The following is a 22,859-nucleotide window of genomic DNA, read 5'->3' as shown; positions in this document are numbered from 1 at the left end:
TTTTTTGCATGGGATTTTCATAGCAACGGTATAACAGGTTGTGCGGTGAGGCTAAAATGCTTGCGTTACAGCCTATATCGACACGATCCATACCACCATCTGAGAGCAGTAGTTATGAGTTTTGTGTAATAAAAATGTTTCACAAAACTCATAACTAAAGTGTTACAAAGCACACTAACACCAATAAACTACCTATTAACTTCTAAACCGCTACCCCCCGCATAGCAAACACTATATAAAACCTATTAACCCCTAATCGGCCGCCCGCCCACATCGCAACTATTAAATAAAGTTGTTAACCCCCTAATCTGCCGCTCCCGACATCGCCAACACTAATAAAAATTATTATCCCATATTCCGCCATTCCCCAACATCACCGCCACTATAATAAAGCTATTAACTGCTATTCCGCTGCTCTCGCGGACATCGCCGACACTATAATAAAGCTATTAACCCTATTCCGCCGCTCCTCGACATCGCCCACACTATAATTAAGCAATTAACCCCTGAACCTCCGACCTCCCACATCTCTGCAACTAAATAAACCATAACGGTATGAAGAGGACACTTTTTAATTGGTAGTATTGAAGAGGTAGATTTTTTTATTTGGTAGTATTTTTTTATTTTATAAGAATAGTAAGGTTAGGTTAATTTATAGTTTAATGGTTTTAAAGGTTTATTTTTATTTCACAGGTAATTTTTTTATTTATTTAAATGTAGTTATATTGTAATTTTAATTTAAAGTTAGGGGGTGTTAGGCTTAGGGGTTAATAGTTTAGTTGAGTGTTTTGCAATGTGGATTTAGTTGCAGAGATATTTAGGTGGCGACAATGTCGGGGGCGGCGGATAAAGGGTGTTTAGACTAGGGGTTTATGTTAGGGTGTTAGGTTTAAACTTAACTTGTTTTCCCTACAGACATCAATGGGGTTGCGTTACAGAGAATTTTCATTCCGCACTTCAGGTGTTTTTTTCTAACACTCTCTCCCCATTAATGTCTATGGGGAAAAGCGTGCACAAGCACATCAAATTAGCCCTTGGCTTTTGTGCTGTATAGAGATTAACGCCACCATATTGCACGCACAAGGAGGCTTTTCAGTAAATCGTAATGGCAGCGCTATCGAGTGTGAAATAACGCAACTTTTTTTGCCATTAGTCTTGCACCCTTTTTAGCGCAAAACTCGTAATCTAGGTGTCTGTAATTACCTTGTATCTAAGCCTTTGCAGACTGCCCCCTTATATCAGTGCTCTTGACAGACATGCATTCTAGCTAATCAGTGCTGACTCCTAAATAACTCCAAGGGAGTGAGCACAATGTTTATCTAGATGACACACATAGACTAGCATTGTCTAACTGTGAAAAACTGGCAAAATGCACTGAGATAAGAGACATTTTTCAACGGTTTAGAAATCAGTTTGAACCTACCTAGGTTTAGATTTAAAAAAAGAATACCAAGAGAGCAAAGCAAATTTGATGATAAAAGTAAATTGATAAGTTGTTTAAAATTGCATGCCCTATCTGAATCATGAAAGTTTAAGTTTGACTAGACTGTGGAAATAACATGGCTGTGGCAGCACAAATACACACTCCCTTGTAAGTTCCATGGCTAGAATCCTGATTGGCTACTTAAAGTCCCTTTACAATGGGATGTGGCTGAGCACATTTTGTGGTAAAATATCTTAATTTTTTACAAAGAGATGTTGCGCACAATCATGATTTACATTAGAATGATGTCCTCAGAGCCCTGTTCAACTGTTTGTGAAACTAAAAAGTGGTACAAGCACTGCTGGACAGATAGCTCAGAATGCTAATGCACTGTGGTTGAGCTCTGTAGCAACCCGAGGGTTGCAGGTTCGATCCCCAGCGAGGTCCACTCTGCTTTTCATCCTTCTGAGGTCAATAAAATGAGCAGTTCCTTGAGACCCTTACGGGTGATGATTATCTGCATTTTACAAGTATTCAATGCATACAAACACACATCAAAAATACATTACAATATACACTTACACTCATAATAACACTATCTAATAAAAATTATATAAAAAAATAAATTAAAGATATGAGGTCTCAGGTGTTAGAGGGGAAAAAAAAGGCAGCTAAAGGGCTTTAACATAGAGATAAATACATATACATGTCTAAAGATGTGCGTGTATATATATGTATTTACAGACATATATACACATAAATACATATGTACACATATATAGACAAATATATAAGGGCATCGGTGCCCTTTGCAGTTAAGTAGATGAAAACATGAAAAAACGTATTTATGCAATATTCATATTTAATAAAGGTTTTAACTATGTATTTACTGTGAATATGTCACATTCCAATGTTCTTCACATAAATTTATAAATATATATTCCTATATATATCTGCATATATCTATAACTATATATAATCATCTATCTATATATATATATATATATATGTATAGATATATATTGTACAAAAAAAACATCAGATATATAAAGAAATATTTATTTATAAATAAATAGAACATATTCCTGTATGTGAAGAACATTAGAATGTGAAATATTCATATTTTCATGTCGGGTTAGCGCACTTGAGAATATGCGATTGGGTTTTAGCGAGTAGGATGTTAGGTTTTTTTCCTACTTTTGTTGCTCCATTGCCTCCTATGGGGGAATACGTGAACGTGATATTCTAAGTTCGGCTTTTTGCATTTGCGTACGCTAGTATTACTAAATCGAGCACAAATATCACTTTCGAGGAAGCGATATTTTGCGCTCAACTTGTAATCTAGCCCTTAATGAAGCTGACATATACTATATGTATATGCATGTATTTTTATATATCTCTTAATAAAATTGTTTATAAAATATATATAACATATTTTAGATCCTAATCTGATTACTTTTTAATTATTCATAGTGAACTATTGGTGTCTAATATTTGTCACTAATGTCCCACATAGAAATAAATGCAGCGCAAGTCTTTGTTAATCCCATAGCTGAAGAGGTGCCAGCCACATATTAAACAGACATGGGGCTGTTGGTTCCTCTGGCAGCAAAGGTGTTATCTGTCCCCATTTATCAGTCTAAACTGCATGAAACCGAGTGAAATGTAAACAAAGGTTCATTTGCAGTTGTGCGTGTGCAAATTGCTCTAAAAATTCTGGCCTGTCAATGGCCTTCAGGGAGCAGAATTGGACAGCCTTGACTACTCATTTTGAAAATTTGACCTGAATGTGAATATGGCACTTTCTCTTCTGGGAGAAGAACCCCAGGCAATTGTCGTCTGTTTTCTTAGTGTAAAGGAAGTATGTTTAGTACTTTATTATAGCATTCAAATCTATGATATGGGTAAATGAATATTTCTTTATTGTTCCCTTATATTCATTTTTTTATGTTAAACACAAAATACTAGGCATATTTATATGTCCTGTTAAAGGGACATTCAAGACATTATTTTTTTGTATACCACACAAGAGGTTTATTTTAAAACATAATAACTTTCAATAAAACTACTTTTTATTTGTAGTGTTTTATAGGACAGGTTCGTGTCCACCAAAAGGGTTGTTGGAGTTGTCCTTATAAGCAAGTAAGCAACTGAATATATGTTTTTCTGTTTTATTTATAATGTTTACCTTTACTGTGCATTCTGTATTGTTACCTTCTATATTAAAACCTCATTTGTGTTCATGTGGATAGTGAGACTAATCATAAATTGGTATTCTTTGCATATCCATGATACAGCATATCAGTACAACAAGGAATGAGAGAGATCTGTCACATATTACCTTCAGTTATACATTTATTTAATTACATTTTTTTTAGTTTTATTCTCTACATTTTAGGTAATCTAAAACAGATAGTGCATGACTTGTTGGTGACCCGCTGCCAAGGAGAGTATTCCTTACAGGTAACTAAAACCCTGGGCTGTTGTGTATCTTTGTTTAATATGATGTGTAGTGTTTTGTTTTGTTTTCAAAGCTTTAGGGATTATGTTATACCTAAATATATATTTATAAAAAACATGCACTTTTACCATCATTAGAGACATAGATCCATGTACAGGGAGCGAAGATCTTCTACATATAGAAATTCAAAACAGTAAAAACAGTCATTTCAGAGAATTAGGGAAATGAACCAAGGCAGAAATAAGAAAACTTGAAGGAAAGAATCATTTGTACCCTGAGGACAATTACAAACCAGGAAAACATGTATAGCTGAAGATTCCAGAATTATCTTTGAGGTGCACTACACAAATGTAGTGATACAATTCTGTACTGGTTCATATAATCACTTGCCTGTTTATATAGAAGTGTAGGTATGCTATAAAGACTACAATATAGGGAAAAAGAGGGCAGGACTTAGAACCAAGTATATTAGCAAAAGAAAAATGGGAAACAGGATGAGTGAGGACTCAGTGTCAAATAAAAATGATATGAGTACTACAGAAAACTGGAGGCACACACAACAAGGAAACCAAGAGCTTCAGAGAGCTTCTGCAAGTGCTTAAAGAGGTGTTTGAAGAGGATGTTCTTTCTTGAGCAGGTGGAAATTGATTATATGTTGCCATAGAAACAGTGCAAGGGAAGACTCAGGCAGAGAAACATGAAATACCCACAGGTAATGCTGACTGACAGGAGAGATGTTGACATGAGGATTGTCAGGCAAGAGTGGATGCAGCAAACCAGAGATGGTTACATTTGTTATTTTTTATATGATAGATCTCCATATATTACTCCCTCCTTACAGGAGACCTACAAAGGACTGACATGTTCTAACATCAGACTAATTAGATGGAAGCAGTTGTTAAAACATGGTGGATGTAAGACTTTCTGATAATGCAAAATAACTGTATTAGTAGATGCAAGCATCATGAAGATGAGATGTATGAGAGGTATCCTGCTGAAGATGACTACATAATATTCATGCCCAGAAGGGTGATTCACACCAGCAGGGTAAAGGTATTCATTAAAACAGCAGCTCAGTTGTTATTTTGATTGGTTTTACATTTGTCTGTCTAAAAATATCGTAATGCATGGTCTGGGCCACTGAATCATGAAGTTTTATAATTATCTTTATTTTAGCATTTGGTTTTGTAAATCTCAGGGTGAAGAATTCACCTATTTCATGGAGCAGGGCTGAACGTTTTTGGGATTAAGAAGTCAGACTGTCTTGTTGCCTTAAAAAAAAGGTGAGTGTCATTTTTATGGCAAAGTTAGTATGTAAAAATAGACAACCCTGCAATAAATCTATACTATCATTGCGTTTGTAAAGTCTGTCGCCGTCGGCAGTTGTGCGCGCATCCTCAAAGGAATGTTGGCAGCGTGAGGCAGCCAACATAATTGTTGGATGCGCGTGCAGCCAAAAGAATTCACCAATTCCGAAAATGGCAGGGTGGATTCTTTCACCACCCTGCCATTTTCGGAATCCTTCGTGATGCAGCGAAGGCAAATGGAGCATTAAAAAAAAACAAAAAAACTGCCCACAATAAGTATGTAAAAAACACCTAACTGCACACAATAAGTATTAAAAAAATAAAAATACCGCCCGCAATAATTATAAAAAAAAAACCTAAGCGCCCGCAATAAGTATTAAAAAAGAAAACTAACCGCCCGTACGAACTATTAAGAAAAAAATAAACTAACCGCTCACACAAAGTATTACAAAAAAACCCCCACTACCTTATAAAATTATAAACTCCTAAATCCGCAAATCCCAACATCACAACCTACCTAATACATCTATTAACCCCTAAACCGCCAACCCCCCACAACGCATTACACCTAATTTACCTATTAACTCCTACACCGCCAACCCCCACAACGCAAAAAAATAATTTAATGACTAAGCCCCCTAACCTAATCTAACACCCCCTAAATTAACCCCTTAATTACAATTAAAAACTACATTACTATAAAAAATACAAAAAAAATTACATTACCTTTATCTAACATTACAGAAAATAAAAAAGGCTAACATTACAAAAAATAATTAATACATTATCCAAAATAAAAAAAAATTAAACTAATCCCTATGAAAATAACCCCCCCCCAAAAAAACACCCCCTAATCTAATGCTAAACTACCAATAGCCCTTAAAAGGGCCTTTTGTAGGGCATTGCCCTAAGTTAATCAGCTATTTTACATTAAAAATAAACAAACTCCCCCCTAACAGTAAAATCCCCCACCCACCAAACCCCCCAAAATAAAAAAAAAACCTAACACTAAAAAAAACTAAACTACCCATTGCCCTGAAAAGGGCATTTGTATGGGCTTTTAGCTCTTTTTTTTACTGCCCTTAAAAGGGCATTTAGCTCTTTTAAGAAAGCCCAAAAAAAACCCTAAGTTAAAAAATAAACAAAAATATTTAAAAAAAAAAAAAAAAAAAAAAGAATCTAACACTAAAGCCCCAAATAGGTACTCATGGTTTCAGAAGTCCGGCGGAGAAGGTCTTCTTCCAGACGGGTCCATTATCTTCATCCACAGGAAGGCGGAGCAGAGGTCCGGAGCGGTCTTCCCAGGTGGGTGGTTTACTGTTAGGGAGGACTTTGATTATTTTTAATGTAAAAGAGCTGTTTAACTTAGGGCAATGCCCTACAAAAAGCCCTTTTAAGGGCTATTGGTAGTTTAGCATTAGATTAGGGGGTGTTTTTATTTTGGGGGGGCTTTTTTATTTTCATAGGGATTATGTTTAATTTTTTTATTTTGGATAATGTGTTTATTTTTTTCTGTAGTTTGGGGCATATTTATCAAGCTCCGTATGAAGCTTGATGCCCCTTGTTTCCGGCGAGCCTTCAGGCTTGTGGAAACAGAAGTTATAAAGCAGCAGTCTAAAGACGGGTTGATTGACACCCCCTGCTAGCGGCCGATTGACAGCGAATTTGCAGGGGGCGTTGCACCAGCAGTTCACAAGAACTGCTGGTGCAATGATAAATGCTGACAGTGTATGCTGGCAGCATTTATTGATGTGCGGCGGACATGATGCGCTACTTCGTATCATGTCCGCTCGCACATTGATAAATATGTCTGTATCAGGACCAGACATTTCATACAGTTCAAGTCCAGAATATTTCAGGTTTGTCCCTTACGGAGCCTATAAAGATTACCCATGACTACACTCTAAGAGCCTGATGATCTAAATTTTGCTAGATCAGACGTGTTTTTTTCCCGATCCTTGCAGCGGATGCCCTTGTGGAATCATCTTTAATAAGCGTCAATTCCTGAAAGTGGCAGGATGTCTCCTATAGAAAGCAAAAGCTTGCTGTAAAGGTAAACTTCGCTGGGTAGAGTGAAGTTAGCAGTGAGCAGGGGGCACACTTTAAAAATGAAATCCTGCATCAAAAACAAATCACATTGCGCTGCTTTTTGCATATAGTTTCTTGAAATCGCTTCTATTTTAGAATGCTATAGGATATGAAGAACAAGAGAGGCGCATGTGTGTACCAATAACACTAACGACAAGACCCAGATATAGCCCTAATCAGGATACTCACATTTGTGAGGAGCACTCAGACAGTGCAGTAGTCCAATAGCACTGTCTGAGTGCTCCTCACAAATGTGAGTACCCTCATTAGGGCTATATCTGGGTCTTGTCGTTACTGTTATTGGTACACACATGCGCCTCTCTTGTTCTTCATATCCTATAGATTTCCTGACATCTTTTTGTGAGGATAGAGCAGCCTTCTATCAAATATCTGAGTATCATCAGCTGGACCTTCTGACACGTGCTAATTTTTCAAGAGACTTTTTTGATCACTTCATATTTCTGTATATGCACTTATTTTCTCATTGTTTGTATAGAGTTAATATAGGTAGCTACAAACCACTAGTTGGTATACATACACAGGTATGCTAATATAGATATATTGTTGTCATATATTTATACTTAGGTATATTGTTATATGCCCATACCGCATTATACTGTTTAGTGCCCCCTATCTGTAGTCAGACTATTTTGACATGGGGCTTTATTTTACAATGCATGTGTTTTTCTATTAGGGTATTAAATTGATGATAAATCCTAGAAATTTTGAAACACTAGGATTTACCAGTGCTACAAATAAAGGGGATTTTCAGTCATGATGTATAAAATACTTAATGCTGAAAGTGTCTTTATTTGCCTACAGCATATGCCATGCTGTGAGCCTCAGGCCACCTAGGGCAGAACACTATTTTATTAATGAGCTGATGTTAGCCAATAGCGTGCTAGCCATACAGCATAATGCCAACTGGCCCGCATGGCTATTGGCTAACAGGTGGAAATGTCACCTCATTGATGAAATAGCGTTCTGCCATGGGCAGCCTAAGGTACATACACTACAAACAAAGGATCTTTCAGCATGAAGTATTTTATACTTCATGAATAAAAGTCCTCTTTATTTGTAGCACCAGTAAATTCTAGCTAGGATTTACCATCACTTTAAGTATTTTGCATATTTTGTCACAACCTCACCATCTTTTAGTTTGCAGGGGGGGGGGGGGGCAGTGATATCTGTATGGCGGAAAGGCCCATGGAATGCCCATGATCATCTACGCTTTGTATTTTGTACTTGTATTTTTGCACATCCAGTGTACATAAATTACAATTTATGCTGTGAATATTCAATTAGATTTATTAATTTGTAATTTACATAAGGATTTTAAGTTTCTACGATATTTGGTGAACAATTTTGTTACAACTTTTGATGCACCTTAACAATACCACTTTTTCCTGCATATTTTTGTGTGAGTGATTCAATTATTCATATTATATGATTTTTAAATTACGATTTTAATTGTGCACTTTTATAATGTGCGCATCTCCTTACCATACCAAAGTGCATACGCCCCTTAGCAAGACCCCCTGTTTTCAAGGAAAAAAGGGGCTTTAGATAATTCCACCAGGGAAATAGAAGGACTGGCGAGCATTCTTAAATAATCTCACCAGCCCCAAGAGGGAGTTAGGTTCCAGGCCCCTCTCAAAATTGTCATAAGAAACACCTGATACATTATTTTTAAAGCTTTGAAATGAAGACTTTAAATGCTAAACAGCATTATAAACCTAATAAAATAATCACACAACACAGAATATATAATTAAACTAAGTTAAATGAACAAAAACATTTGCTAAACAGCATTATATTCTAATAAAATAATCACACAACACAGACTACACTTGCATTTTTCTGAAAACAGTTCTTTCTATGCATTCCAATCTGGACTGATTTATAGACAGGAATATCTTGTTCCTTTGAAATCTGCTCGATCGCTCAGGTCTGGTTAAACTGATTAATTTCAGCGTGTTTGGCTTTACTGCAACACAAGCGGACAGCTCCACCTACTGGCTATTTTAATAAATGCACTGCTTCGCAATGCTTTTCAATAGCAGTCACATGACTGGAAAAAAAGGTTGTTATTCTGAAACGGTGTAAATTGAACCGTTGTAAACTGAGGGCCACCTGTATACTTATACTGCCCTCCACTGAATGATACTCACAAAACTGGAGCACTATATTGCAGTGCAATTCAGGCAGTCTGGATAGATCAGAGCCCACCAGCTCGCTCACTCCGGACAGTAGAACTTTCAATGGCTGCTGTAAACAAAAATATGGAAGGGGGGAAGGGTACTCCAATAGTGCATGAAATCGCTACAACATAGAGAAAATTCCCCAAATCCCTCCAGTAAATATACTCACAAAATTGTCGCACTATATTGCAGTGCAAGTCAAACAAGCTGGGTCAGTATGAGCCCACCAGCTAGCTCACTCAGGCAAACAGGTTCACAAGTCCACAATCAAAGTATAGTGAAAAAACAAAAAACACTCAAAAGCAAAAACAACCTCTATTAATAGAGGATATTTATTAGAGCAAAAATAGGTTTAAAAACTTGCTTCTCTGAAACAGTAAATACCATTGAATGAATTTGCACCATTGGAGCGCCTTTTTTTTTTTTTCATTTTTGAAGTATCTCTAAAAGGAGCAGGGCACATGACTAAACAGCAGAGAGAGGAGTTGTCTGGAAGATCTATAACTAAGCTTAAAATATTCCTAGAACTGGGCGGAATGATATGGAAGAAGTATGAGTATTTTCATGTTGAAACAAGCCAGTTGGAGCTAATGATGCAGAGGGTCCTAAGTGGATACATGGAGATGTGATAAACAGCTACTGGCTTTAGCAGTAGGATCTACATGTAAAGAGACTATGGCAAATTTGTACAGATTAGGCAAATAGAATCACATCTATCAGTACAAGAGTTTCTGCCCTGGTATGAACCCAACTGCTAGGCAAACAAGTACCAAATCTGAGTAGTTGTGGGCTAGCCTAAAGCCGAACACAGCCAGGAAGTGGAGTACAGATTAAGAATCCAAGAAGATCAAGTGTAGTCAAAGTCAGGAACAAGGTAACAATCTGGAGCAAAGTCAGCATCCAAGAAGAGTCGAAACAGGCCAAAAACCTGGCACCAGAACAGCAAACAAATAAAGCACTCAAAGTATAAAAAAATATCAAATGGTCAATTAGTAACATGCTGACGTATCATGAAAATGTGACAAGTTTGTGTAAAAAACTTGACACAAAGAAATGATGCAGCTAAACTATAACTGCAGAGATAGAATATATAAACAAAAAACTTACAAAAACATTACTAAAGATAGAGAGGGTTGAGTCTTCTAGATGTAATTATAGATATGGTAGTTGCAACTTACTGTTCGAGTTCAGTTATTCAGTTTAGGGAAAATGGCAGAGAAAACTTGTCACACATCATTTAGGCTTCCTTAAAGGGACACTGAACCCAAATTTTTTCTTTCATGATTCAGATAGAGCATGAAATTGTAAGCAACTTTCTAATTTACTCCTATTACCAAATTTTCTTCATTCTCTTGGTATCTTTATTTGAAATGCAAGAATGTAAGTTTAGATGCCAGCCCATTTTTGGTGAACAACCTGGGTTGTCCTTGCTGATTGGTGGATAAATTTATCCACCAATATAAAAAAAAAGCTGTCCAGAGATCTGAACTATAAAAAGCTTAGATGCCTTCATTTTCAAATAAAGATAGCAAGAGAACGAATAAAAATTGATAATATGAGTAAAATAGAAAGTTGCTTAAAATTGCATGCTCTATCTGAATCACGAAAGAAAAAATTTGGGTCCAGTGTCCCTTTAAACCAAGAAAAGGGCAACTCTTCAGGAACATTTCTTGGATAGAGTTGATGAAGCCAAGTGTGCAATAAGGGATTATAGATTTAGTATCTGAAGCTAATTGGTAACTGCTCACAGTGGCATCAAAGATAAATTACAATTTATATTGTTACATGTCCCTTTAAACAAATGCCATATTACATAATATCAGAGACTGACAGACAAACTAAAAAAACATAACTAATTGTAAAAGGAGAAATAGAACAGTAAAGGCAAAGTTCTAAGAAAATATATAATACTAGAAAGCCCAGTAAAGCTTACATTCTGCATGAAAAGGATTTAGGGAATTGGATATTTTATAAAATCATTTGAGATTCTACAATTGTAACTTCAGCTATGCATATATACAAAAAAAAAACTTTTCATTGCATTTTATAGTTAATTTTGCCTCTTTTCTTGTAAATTAGCTTTGCAAATTGTGGGTTTTCTAATTCTGAAAACTAGAAGTACACACTTAGGGTTTCACAGGCTTAACCCTGCTACATATCTGTCAATAATTGTCCTCAGTTTTGCTAACAAAATGAGAGAGGAAAACCTTTTCTACTCCAGTAACATGTACGAATTTCCCCCTCAAAATAAAACAGGCGGTAGCAGGATTTTGTCCATTTAAATACAAAAAAATGTGTTATATATTAAAGGGATATTAAACTCAATTTTTTTTCTTTCATGATTCAGATAGAGCATGCAATTTTAAAGGGATAGTCTCATCTATAATAAATTTTTCTTTGTTCTCTTGGTATCTTTATTTGAATATAAACTTAGGAGCCAGCCTATTTTTGGTTTAGCATCTGTGTAACACTTGGTGTCTAAATGTAGCCACCAATCAGCAAGTGCTACCCAGGTTCTGAACCAAAAATGGGCTATCTCGTTAAGGGACATTAAACACAATTTTTTTCTTTCATGATTCAGATAGAGAATACAATTTTAAAAAATATTCCATTTTACTTCTATCATCTAATTTGCTTCATTTTTTAGATATCCTTTGTTGAAGAAACAGCAGTGCACACGAGCCAATCTCACAAGGAATATATGTGCAGCCACCAATCAGCAGCTTCTGAGCCTATCTAGATAATCTTTTAAGCAAAGGAAACCAAGAGAATGAAGCAAATTAGATAATAGAAGTAAATTAGAAAGTTGTTTAAAATTGCATACTCTAAATCATGAAAGAAAAATTTTCAGTTTAATGTCCCTTTAAGCTTACATTCTTGGTTTTTCAAATAAAGACACCAAGAGAACAAAGAAAAATTGATAATAGGAGTAAATTAGAAAGTTGTTTAATAAAACAATTTTAGATTCGTTTTTTTTATTTTGGGGTGTTTTTTTTTTTTAAAACGTGGTATTAGAATAGGAATAATTTTTATTATTTTGGATAATTTTGTTTGTTATTTATTGTAATGGTAGTTTTTTTTCTTCTAATTTTAGTGTTTATTTTCTGTAATTGTAGTTTTAATTGTTTAGAAATGTTAGTTTTTTTATTTTTTAGTAATGTTAGGTTTTATTAGTTTAAGCTTAGGTTTTATTTTTATTTCACAGGTAGTTAGTCAATAGTTATATTGTAGCTAGCTTAGGTTTTATTTTTATTTCACAGGTAAGTTTGCATTTATTTTTAAATAGGTAGTTAATAATTGTAACTTTAATTTAGGTCTATTTTAATTATGTTAAAGTTAGGGGGTGTTAGGTTTAGGGGTTAATATTAGGTAGTTGCGATGTAGGGGCTGTGGTTTAGCGGCTAATAGGTTTAATTAGTGTTGGCGATGTGGGTGTAGGGGTTAATAGGGTGGTTAATAGGGTTAATAGGTTTAGTTAGTGTTTTAGTTAGTGTTGGTGATAACAGGGAACGACAGTTTAGAGGTTAATAGGTTTACGGCTAGATTTGGAGTTTGGCGTTAGCCGTGAAAACCAGCGTTAGAGGCTCCTAACGCTGGTTTTAGGCTAACTCCGGTATTTGGAGTCACTCAAAAAAGGGTCTAACGCTCACTTTTCAGCCGCGACTTTTCCATACCGCAGATCCCCTTACGTCAATTGCGTATCCTATCTTTTCAATGGGATCTTTCTAACTCCGGTATTTAGAGTCGTGTCTGAAGTGAGCGTTAGAAATCTAACGACAAAACTCCAGCCGCAGAAAAAAGTAAGTAGTTAAGAGCTTTTTGGGCTAACGCCGGTTCATAAAGCTCTTAACTACTGTACTCTAAAGTACACTAACACCCATAAACTACCTATGTACCCCTAAACCGAGGCCCCCCCACATCGCCGCCACTCGATTACATTTTTTTAACCCCTAATCTGCCGACCGCCACCTACGTTATACTTATGTACCCCTAATCTGCTGCCCCTAACACCGCCGACCCCTGTATTATATTTATTAACCCCTAATCTGCCCCCCACAACGTCGCCGCCAGCTACGTACAATAATTAACCCCTAATCTGCCGACCGCAAAGCGCCGCCACCAACATTATAGCTATGTACCCCTAATCTGCTGCCCCTAACACCGCCGACCCCTATATTATATTTATTAACCCCTAATCTGCCCCCCTCAATGTCGCCTCCACCTGCCTACACTTATTAACCCCTAATCTGCCGAGCGGACCGCACCGCTACTATAATAAAGTTATTAACCCCTAATCCGCCTCACTAACCCTATAATAAATAGTATTAACCCCTAATCTGCCCTCCCTAACATCGCCGACACCTAACTTCAATTATTAACCCCTAATCTGCCGACTGGAGCTCACCGCTATTCTAATAAATGTATTAACCCCTAAAGCTAAGTCTAACCCTAACACTAACACCCCCCTAAGTTAAATATAATTTTAATCTAACGAAATTAATTATCTCTTATTAAATAAATTATTCCTATTTAAAGCTAAATACTTACCTGTAAAATAAATCCTAATATAGCTACAATATAAATTATAATTACATTGTAGCTATTTTAGGATTAATATTTATTTTACAGGCAACTTTGTAATTATTTTAACCATGTACAATAGCTATTAAATAGTTAAGAACTATTTAATAGTTACCTAGTTAAAGTAATTACAAAATTACCTGTAAAATAAATCCTAACCTAAGTTAGAATTAAACCTAACACTATACTATCATTAAATTAATTAAATAAAATACTTACAATTACCTACAATTAAACCTAACACTACACTATCAATAAATAAATTAAATACAATTCCTACAAATAACTACAATGAAATAAACTAACTAAAGTACAAAAAATAAAAAAGAACTAAGTTACAAAAAATAAAAAAATATTTACAAACATAAGAAAAATATTACAACAATTTTAAACTAATTACACCTACTCTAAGCCCCCTAATAAAATAACAAAGACCCCCAAAATAAAAAATACCCTACCCTATTCTAAATTACTAAAGTTCAAAGCTCTTTTACCTTACCAGCCCTGAACAGGGCCCTTTGCGGGGCATGCCCCAAGAAGTTCAGCTCTTTTGCCTGTAAAAAAAACAAACAATACCCCCCTCAACATTACAACCCACCACCCACATACCCCTAATCTAACCCAAACCCCCCTTAAATAAACCTAACACTAAGCCCCTGAAGATCATCCTACCTTGTCTTCACCTCACCAGGTATCACCGATCCGTCCTGGCTCCAAAATCTTCATCCAACCCAAGCGGGGGCTGGCGATCCATCATCCGGTGGCTGAAGAGGTCCAGAAGAGGCTCCAAAGTCTTCATCCTATCCGGGAAGAAGAGACGATCCGGACCGGCAACCATCTTGATCCAAGCGGCATCTTCTAGACCTCCACCACGGACCCATCTTCTTCCGGCGACGTCCAACTGAAGAATGACGGTTCCTTTAAGGGACGTCATCCAAGATGGCGTCCCTCGAATTCCGATTGGCTGATATGATTCTACCAGCCAATCGGAATTAAGATAGGAATATTCTGATTGGCTGATGGAATCAGCCAATCAGAATCAAGTTCAATCCGATTGGCTGATCCAATCAGCCAATCAGATTGAGCTTGCATTCTATTGGCTGATCGGAACAGCCAATAGAATGCGAGCTCAATCTGATTGGCTGATTTGATCAGCCAATCGGATTGAACTTGATTCCATCAGCCAATCAGAATATTCCTACCTTAATTCCGATTGGCTGATAGAATCCTATCAGCCAATCGGAATTCGAGGGACGCCATTTTGGATGACGTCCCTTAAAGGAACCGTCATTCTTCAGTTGGACGTCGCCGGAAGAAGATGGGTCCGCGGTGGAGGTCTTCAGGATGGAGCCGGTCGTCATCGGATGAAGATAGAAGATGCCGCTTGGATCAAGATGTTTGCCGGTCCGGATCGCCTCTTCTTCCCGGATAGGATGAAGACTTTGGAGCCTCTTCTGGACCTCTTCAGCCACCGGATGATGGATCGCCAGCCCCCGCTTGGGTTGGATGAAGATTTTGGAGCCAGGACGGATCGGTGATACCTGGTGAGGTGAAGACAAGGTAGGATGATCTTCAGGGGCTTAGTGTTAGGTTTATTTAAGGGGGGTTTGGGTTAGATTAGGGGTATGTGGGTGGTGGGTTGTAATGTTGGGGGGCTTGGGTATTGTATGTTTTTTTTTACAGGCAAAAGAGCTGAACTTCTTGGGGAATGCCCCGCAAAGGGCCCTGTTCAGGGCTGGTAAGGTAAAAGAGCTTTGAACTTTAGTAATTTAGAATAGGGTAGGGCATTTTTTATTTTGGGGGTCTTTGTTATTTTATTAGGGGGCTTAGAGTAGGTGTAATTAGTTTAAAATTGTTGTAATATTTTTCTTATGTTTGTAAATATTTTTTTATTTTTTGTAACTTAGTTCTTTTTTATTTTTTGTACTTTAGTTAGTTTATTTCATTGTAGTTATTTGTAGGAATTGTATTTAATTTATTTATTGATAGTGTTAGGTTTAATTGTAGGTAATTATAGGTATTTTATTTAATTAATTTAATTTAATGATAGTATAGTGTTAGGTTTAATTCTAACTTAGGTTAGGATTTATTTTACAGGTAATTTTGTAATTATTTTAACTAGGTAACTATTAAATAGTTCTTAACTATTTAATAGCTATTGTACATGGTTAAAATAATTACAAAGTTGCCTGTAAAATAAATATTAATCCTAAAATAGCTACAATGTAATTATAATTTATATTGTAGCTATATTAGGATTTATTTTACAGGTAAGTATTTAGCTTTAAATAGGAATAATTTATTTAATAAGAGATAATTAATTTCGTTAGATTAAAATTATATTTAACTTAGGGGGGTGTTAGTGTTAGGGTTAGACTTAGCTTTAGGGGTTAATACATTTATTAGAATAGCGGTGAGCTCCAGTCGGTAGATTAGGGGTTAATAATTGAAGTTAGGTGTCGGCGATGTTAGGGAGGGCAGATTAGGGGTTAATACTATTTATTATAGGGTTAGTGAGGCGGATTAGGGGTTAATAACTTTATTATAGTAGCGCTCAGGTCCGCTCGGCAGATTAGGGGTTAATAAGTGTAGGCAGGTGGAGGCGACGTTGTGGGGGGCAGATTAGGGGTTAATAAATATAATATAGGGGTCGGCGATGTTAGGGCAGCAGATTAGGGGTACATAGGGATAATGTAAGTAGCGGTGGTTTACGGAGCGGCAGATTAGGGGTTAATAATAATATGCAGGGGTCAGCGATAGCGGGGGCGGCAGATTAGGGGCTAATAAGTGTAAGGTTAGGGGTGTTTAGACTCGGGGTACATGTTAGAGTGTTAGGTGCAGACGTAGGAAGTGTTTCCCCATAGCAAACAATGGGGCTGCGTTAGGAGCTGAACGCTGCTTTTTTGCAGGTGTTAGGTTTTTTTTCAGCTCAAACAGCCCCATTGTTTCCTATGGGGGAATCGTGCACGAGCACGTTTTTGAGGCTGGCCGCTTGCGTAAGCAACTCTGGTATCGAGAGTTGAAGCTAAATATGCTCTACGCTCCTTTTTTGGAGCCTAACGCAGCCTTTATGTGGACTCTCAATACCAGAGTTATTTTTATGGTGCGGCCAGAAAAAAGCCGGCGTTAGCTTTTCGGGTCGTTACCGACAAAACTCCAAATCTAGCCGTATGTTTGTGTCGGCAATGTTTGGGAACTGCGGTTTAGAGGTTAATAGGTTTAGTTAGTGTTGGCTAAGTCGAGGAATGGCGGTTTAGGGTTTATTAGATTTATTTAGTGCTTTAGTTAGTGTAAGCGATGTCAGGGAACTTGCGGTTTTTATTAGAACAAAATTCGGAAAACTGATTTATTCATTTTCAGAATTTTAGTTGTGGTGCCGATTCGGAAATTCGGATTCATTAGAATCTCCGAATCGGCCAATATTTGGCCGAAACGAATTGCACATGTCTACTCTCTACTTAGGTTTCTGGATATGAAGAGAAAGATTATTAAAATATAATGTTCAACCCCTCCAAAGGTTTTGCATTGTGAGTTTTTGATTATCAGACCCTTAGAAATGACTCAGAATTGACAATGTAATATAATAATTTTGTCCATTATACAGTAGTAATGGCTAAACATATTACTGAAACCAGCCAAAGAGCAATGTCAAGTTGTAAACAGCCAAACATTTTCTGTGAATATCCTACAAATGTAAACAACATTTACTTTATTTTGTTTTGTTTTTTATACTTTCACATTCATTCATGTAAATCAGGAAATCTAGGCACCTTTAATGTGTAATATTTGATATAATGCCTGACCTAAATACTAACTTTTCACTCTAATTGTGCCATTATATGTCGGCATAAGCATCATATATTCTGTAATAAAGCTTTAAGTACTGAACTCGGCAATGTCAGCAAACATAACCTCATCAGCTGAAAGTTCATTAGGGTCCTGTTCAACTACCTGGAGTACTGTGCACAATCCTGTCGCCATAGAAACATCATGCACTCAGAAGCCCAGGTACAAACTCCTGTAAAATAAATGAATAAATAAAAATTTGTCTCAGTCTGAGCTAAGTTCAGTAATTATTAGCAAACCAATTAATTTAAAATCTATTATTATTTGAAACAATTAATTTAAATATCATTTATTATAATAAACAGTACTGGTTTTTCTTATATCATTTGTTGTAACAGAGTGAAAAGGACGTTAAACTCAAAAATTCTGTCATTCATATGAAAGTGCACTATTTAAATATGCTGCACCAGAATACGTGGTGCTAAATATATTTTTCACTAAATATCTTCTTCGCTCATGTGCTAACTGCTCTGAAAGCAAAAAATTATCATGACTGTGTTAAAGCGTATTCCAAGTTAGAAAAAAAAAATACTAACAGCTAGATTACGAGTTTTGCGTTATGAGTGAAAAAGCATTGTTACGGCTCTTTTTCACTACCGCTGCTATTACGAGTCTTGTAGGTATAGGTGTACCGCATACTTTTTTGGCCGTCAACGTAACTACAGCACTTTTTAAAAAGTCCTTTTTCAATGGGACTTCCACAGCGCCGGTATTACGAGTTTGCCTGTCCAGCCAAAAAGTGAGTGGTACAGCCCATAACTACAAGATCCGTACCGTCAACTGAAAGTCAGTAGTTATGGGTTTTACGTTACAAATCTGTACCATAAAACTCATAACTAAAGTGTTACAAAGTACACTAACACCCATAAACTACCTATTAACTCCTAAACCGAGGCCCTCCCACATCCCAAACACTAAAATAAATGTATTAACCCCTAATCTGCCACTCTGGACATTGCTGTCACTATAATAAACATATTAACCCCTAAACTGCTGCATCGCAAACACTAGTTAAATATTATTAACCCCTAATCTGCTGCCCCCAATGTTTTCGACCACCTACATACACTTATTAACCCCTAATCTGCTGTCCCTAACATCGCCGCAACCTACATTACTGTTATTAACCCCTAATCTGCTGCCCCCAAAATCGCCGCTTGCTAACTACACTTATTAACCCCTAATCTGCTGCCCCCAATGTCGCCGCCACTATACTAAAGTTATTAACCCCTAAACCTCTTGCCTCCCACATCACTAACACTAAATAAATATATTAACCCCTAAACCTAACCCTAAGTCTAACCCTAACTACAAATTACTATTATTACCTAAATAATACCTATTTAAGACTAATACTTTAAATACTTACCTGTAAAATAAACCCTAAGCTAGCTACAATATAACTAATAGTTACATTGTAGCTATTTTAGGTTATATTTTTATTTTACAGGCAAGTTTGTATTTATTTTAACTAGGTAGACTAGTTAGTAAATAGTTATTAACTATTTACTAGCTACCTAGTTAAAATAAATACAAAGTTACCTGTAAAATAAAACCTAAACTGAGTTACACTAACACCTAACATTACACTAAAATTAAATAAATTAAATTAACAAAATACATTTATCTAAATTACAAAAAATAATAAACACTAAGGGGCCCATATATCAAGCTCCGAATGGAGCTTGAAGGGCCGTGTTTCTAAAGACCGCTGCTCCATAACCCTGTCCACCTGCTCTGATGAGGCGGACAGGAATCGCCGGAAATCAACCCGATCGAGTACGATCAGGTTGATTGACACCTCCCTGTTGGCGGCCGATTGGCTGCGAGTCAGCAGGAGCGGCGTTGCACCAGCAGCTCTTGTGAGCTGCTGGTGCAATGTTAAATGTGGAGAGCGTATTGCTCTCCGCATTCGGCGAGGTCTTGCGGACCTGATCCGCACTGTCGGATCAGGTCCTCAAGACCTTTGATAAATAGGCCCCTACATTACACAAAATAAAAAAAAGAAATGATCAAATATTTAAACTAATTACACCGAATCTAATAGTTCTATCAAAATAAAAAAGCCCCCCAAAATAAAAAAAACCCTAGCCTACACTAAACTGCCAATGGCCCTTAAAATGGCCTTTTGAGGGGCATTGCCCCAAAGAAATCCACTCTTTTAGCTGTAATAAAAAAATACAAACAACCCCCCAACAGTAAACCCACCACCCACACAACCAACCCCCCAAAAAAAACCTAACTAAAAAAACCTAAATGGGTGGGCATTGCCCTTAAAAGGGCATTTAGCTCTTTTACATTGCCAAAGTCCCTAATCTAAAAATAAAACCCACCAATAAACCCTTAAAAAAAACCTAACACTAACCCCCAAAGATCCACCTACAGTTTTTGAAGACCGGACATCCATCCTCATCCATCCGGGAGAAGTCTTCATCCAAGCGGCAAGAAGTCCTCAACGAAGCCGGGAGAAGTCTTCATCCAAGCGGCAAGAAGTCGTTCTCAAAGCGGGCAGAAGCCTTCATCCAGACGGCATCTTCTATCTTCATCCTTCTGACACGGAGTGGCTCCATCTTCAAGACATACGGCGCGGAGCATCTTCTTCTTTCGATGGGTCTTGAAGAATGAAGTTTCCTTTAAATGACGTCATCCAAGATGGGGTCCCTTGAATTCCGATTAGCTGATAGAATTCTGTGTTTATTTTGTGTTTAATTGTGTATATCTGTATGCATGTGCCTGTGTACATGCATATTTACACGTATAAACAAATAAATGCTCATGTATAGACTTATATACACATATAGGGGCCAATTTACTAATGTATGGGCAGACACTGATAAATGCTGTCAGCATACCCTGTCAGCATTTATCATTGCACAAGTATTTCTAATGAAATGCTTGTGCAATACCGCCCCCTGCACATTCGTGGCCAATTGGCTGCTAGCAGGGAGTGTCAATGAACCCAATTGTTTCCGACCACTGCTTCTTAACTTCCGCTTTAGGCGGACCTGTAGCTGAGTGGGTCGGAAACAGCATCTGCTACTTTATAAATCGACCCCATACTGTTTATTCACACACATAAACATATATAGACATATATAAATGACATGATTACTTTATATAAATGTACTATTTATTCCAAGAAAAATGTTTGTGAAAAGAGGTCACAATTTAAGGCTGGAGGAAAGAAGATTTAATCTCCAGCAACATAAACATTTTTTCATTGTAAGAGCAATTAATAACTCTTTACCTAAGGAGGCAGTAAATGCCAATACCTTAGATACATTTAAAAATGGTTTAGATACATTTCTGGCTAGAAACAGAATTGAGGAATATGATTGCCGTTGTAAAATGGGCCTCATTTTTAATGGGATTCATTTAAAGTTAACTGGAGCTTTCATTGTAGATAAATTAAGATTTGTATAGTTTGAAATTGATGGACTTCCGTCTTTTTTCAACCTCATCTACCATGCTACTATGTTACTATATATATATATATTGAAGCCATTTCAAATCAAACACTTTGCCATATACCATATCCCTTATATATATTTTTTTTTATTAAAATGCATATGATATATTTTTTATGTGGCCGGACTTTTAGCCGACGGACATTTGGCCGAAAGACATTTGGCCGACCCAAAAGTGGCTGTCAGATAACAGTCCGGCCACGAGATAGATAGATTTGATAGATAGATAGATACATACATAGATTAGATAGATAGATTAATAGATGCGTTAGATACATTGAATAGATTCGATAGATAGATTTGATAGGTAGATAAATAGATAGATTAGATAGATAATTTCCCAGACAGAGAATTACAAAACGTGCGGGCTGGGACCCATGGTAAGGTTCCTGGAGGCAGTTGCGGCGCCCAAGACTCTGATTAGAACAGAGCACTCTGGAGCGTATCTGCCCTCGGCCGAAATCAGAACATTCTTCGGCATTCTGTCCGTCGGCCAAATGTCCATCTGACACAAGGCTATCTGCCAAATGTCCGTCTGCCAAATGTCCATCTGCATTTTGTCAGAGCACCATTTTTTATTATAAAGTGAATATACTTTATGTGTAATACTTTATTTGAATGTGCTTTTTATGTGTTTTGTGCAACTTTTTTTAACCCTTACCGTTTATTTCAGGTCTCAAGCCACATTAAGGGCCAGATTACGAGTGGAGCGCTAACGTTTGTGCCTGAACGAAAAGGTGTTTATCATGGGTGTTTGCGCTTGTTGGGCTTACCTCGTATTATGAGTTGAAAGTAAACGTGATCATTTAAGCACAATTGTGATTAACGCTAGACTGATAAACTCATTACATAGTATAGTTACACTGGTATAATAATACCATCTAATAAAAATTATTCAAAGAAATATTGCACACATAAGTTATAAAGGCTTAAAGATATGAGATCTCAGGTGTTAGAAAACAAAAGCAGGCAAAGGGCTTTAAAAATGTATATGTATGTATGTATATATGTTTATATATGTATACATATGTATTTATATGTGTATGTATGTATTTACAGACATATAGACATATGAACATACAAATACATATGTACAAATATATTGACATATACAGTAAAATCATATTTATTCACTATTTATATTTAATAAAGTGTTAGTGTGTATTTTTACAGTAAATATTTGACATTCCAATGTTCTGCACATAGAATATGTTCTATGTATTTATAAATAGATATTCCTATATATCTTTATATATCTATACATTTATATATAGGTATAGATTGTACTAAAAAAACATCAGATATATATATATATATAAATATTTATTTATGAATAAATAGAACATATTCTCATATTTGAAGAACAGTTGAATGTGAAATATTCCTAATTTCATATCGGGTTAGCACCAGGGATAGGCACAGACCAAGGCTGTGGCGGACATTTAGTCAAGGATACCAAGATACATTTCCAATTAAAAACATCAT

Source organism: Bombina bombina, chromosome 2 (genome assembly GCF_027579735.1).
Source record: "Bombina bombina isolate aBomBom1 chromosome 2, aBomBom1.pri, whole genome shotgun sequence".
NCBI classification, from domain to species: Eukaryota; Metazoa; Chordata; class Amphibia; order Anura; family Bombinatoridae; genus Bombina; species Bombina bombina.
Note: the sequence above shows the minus strand (reverse complement) of the source record.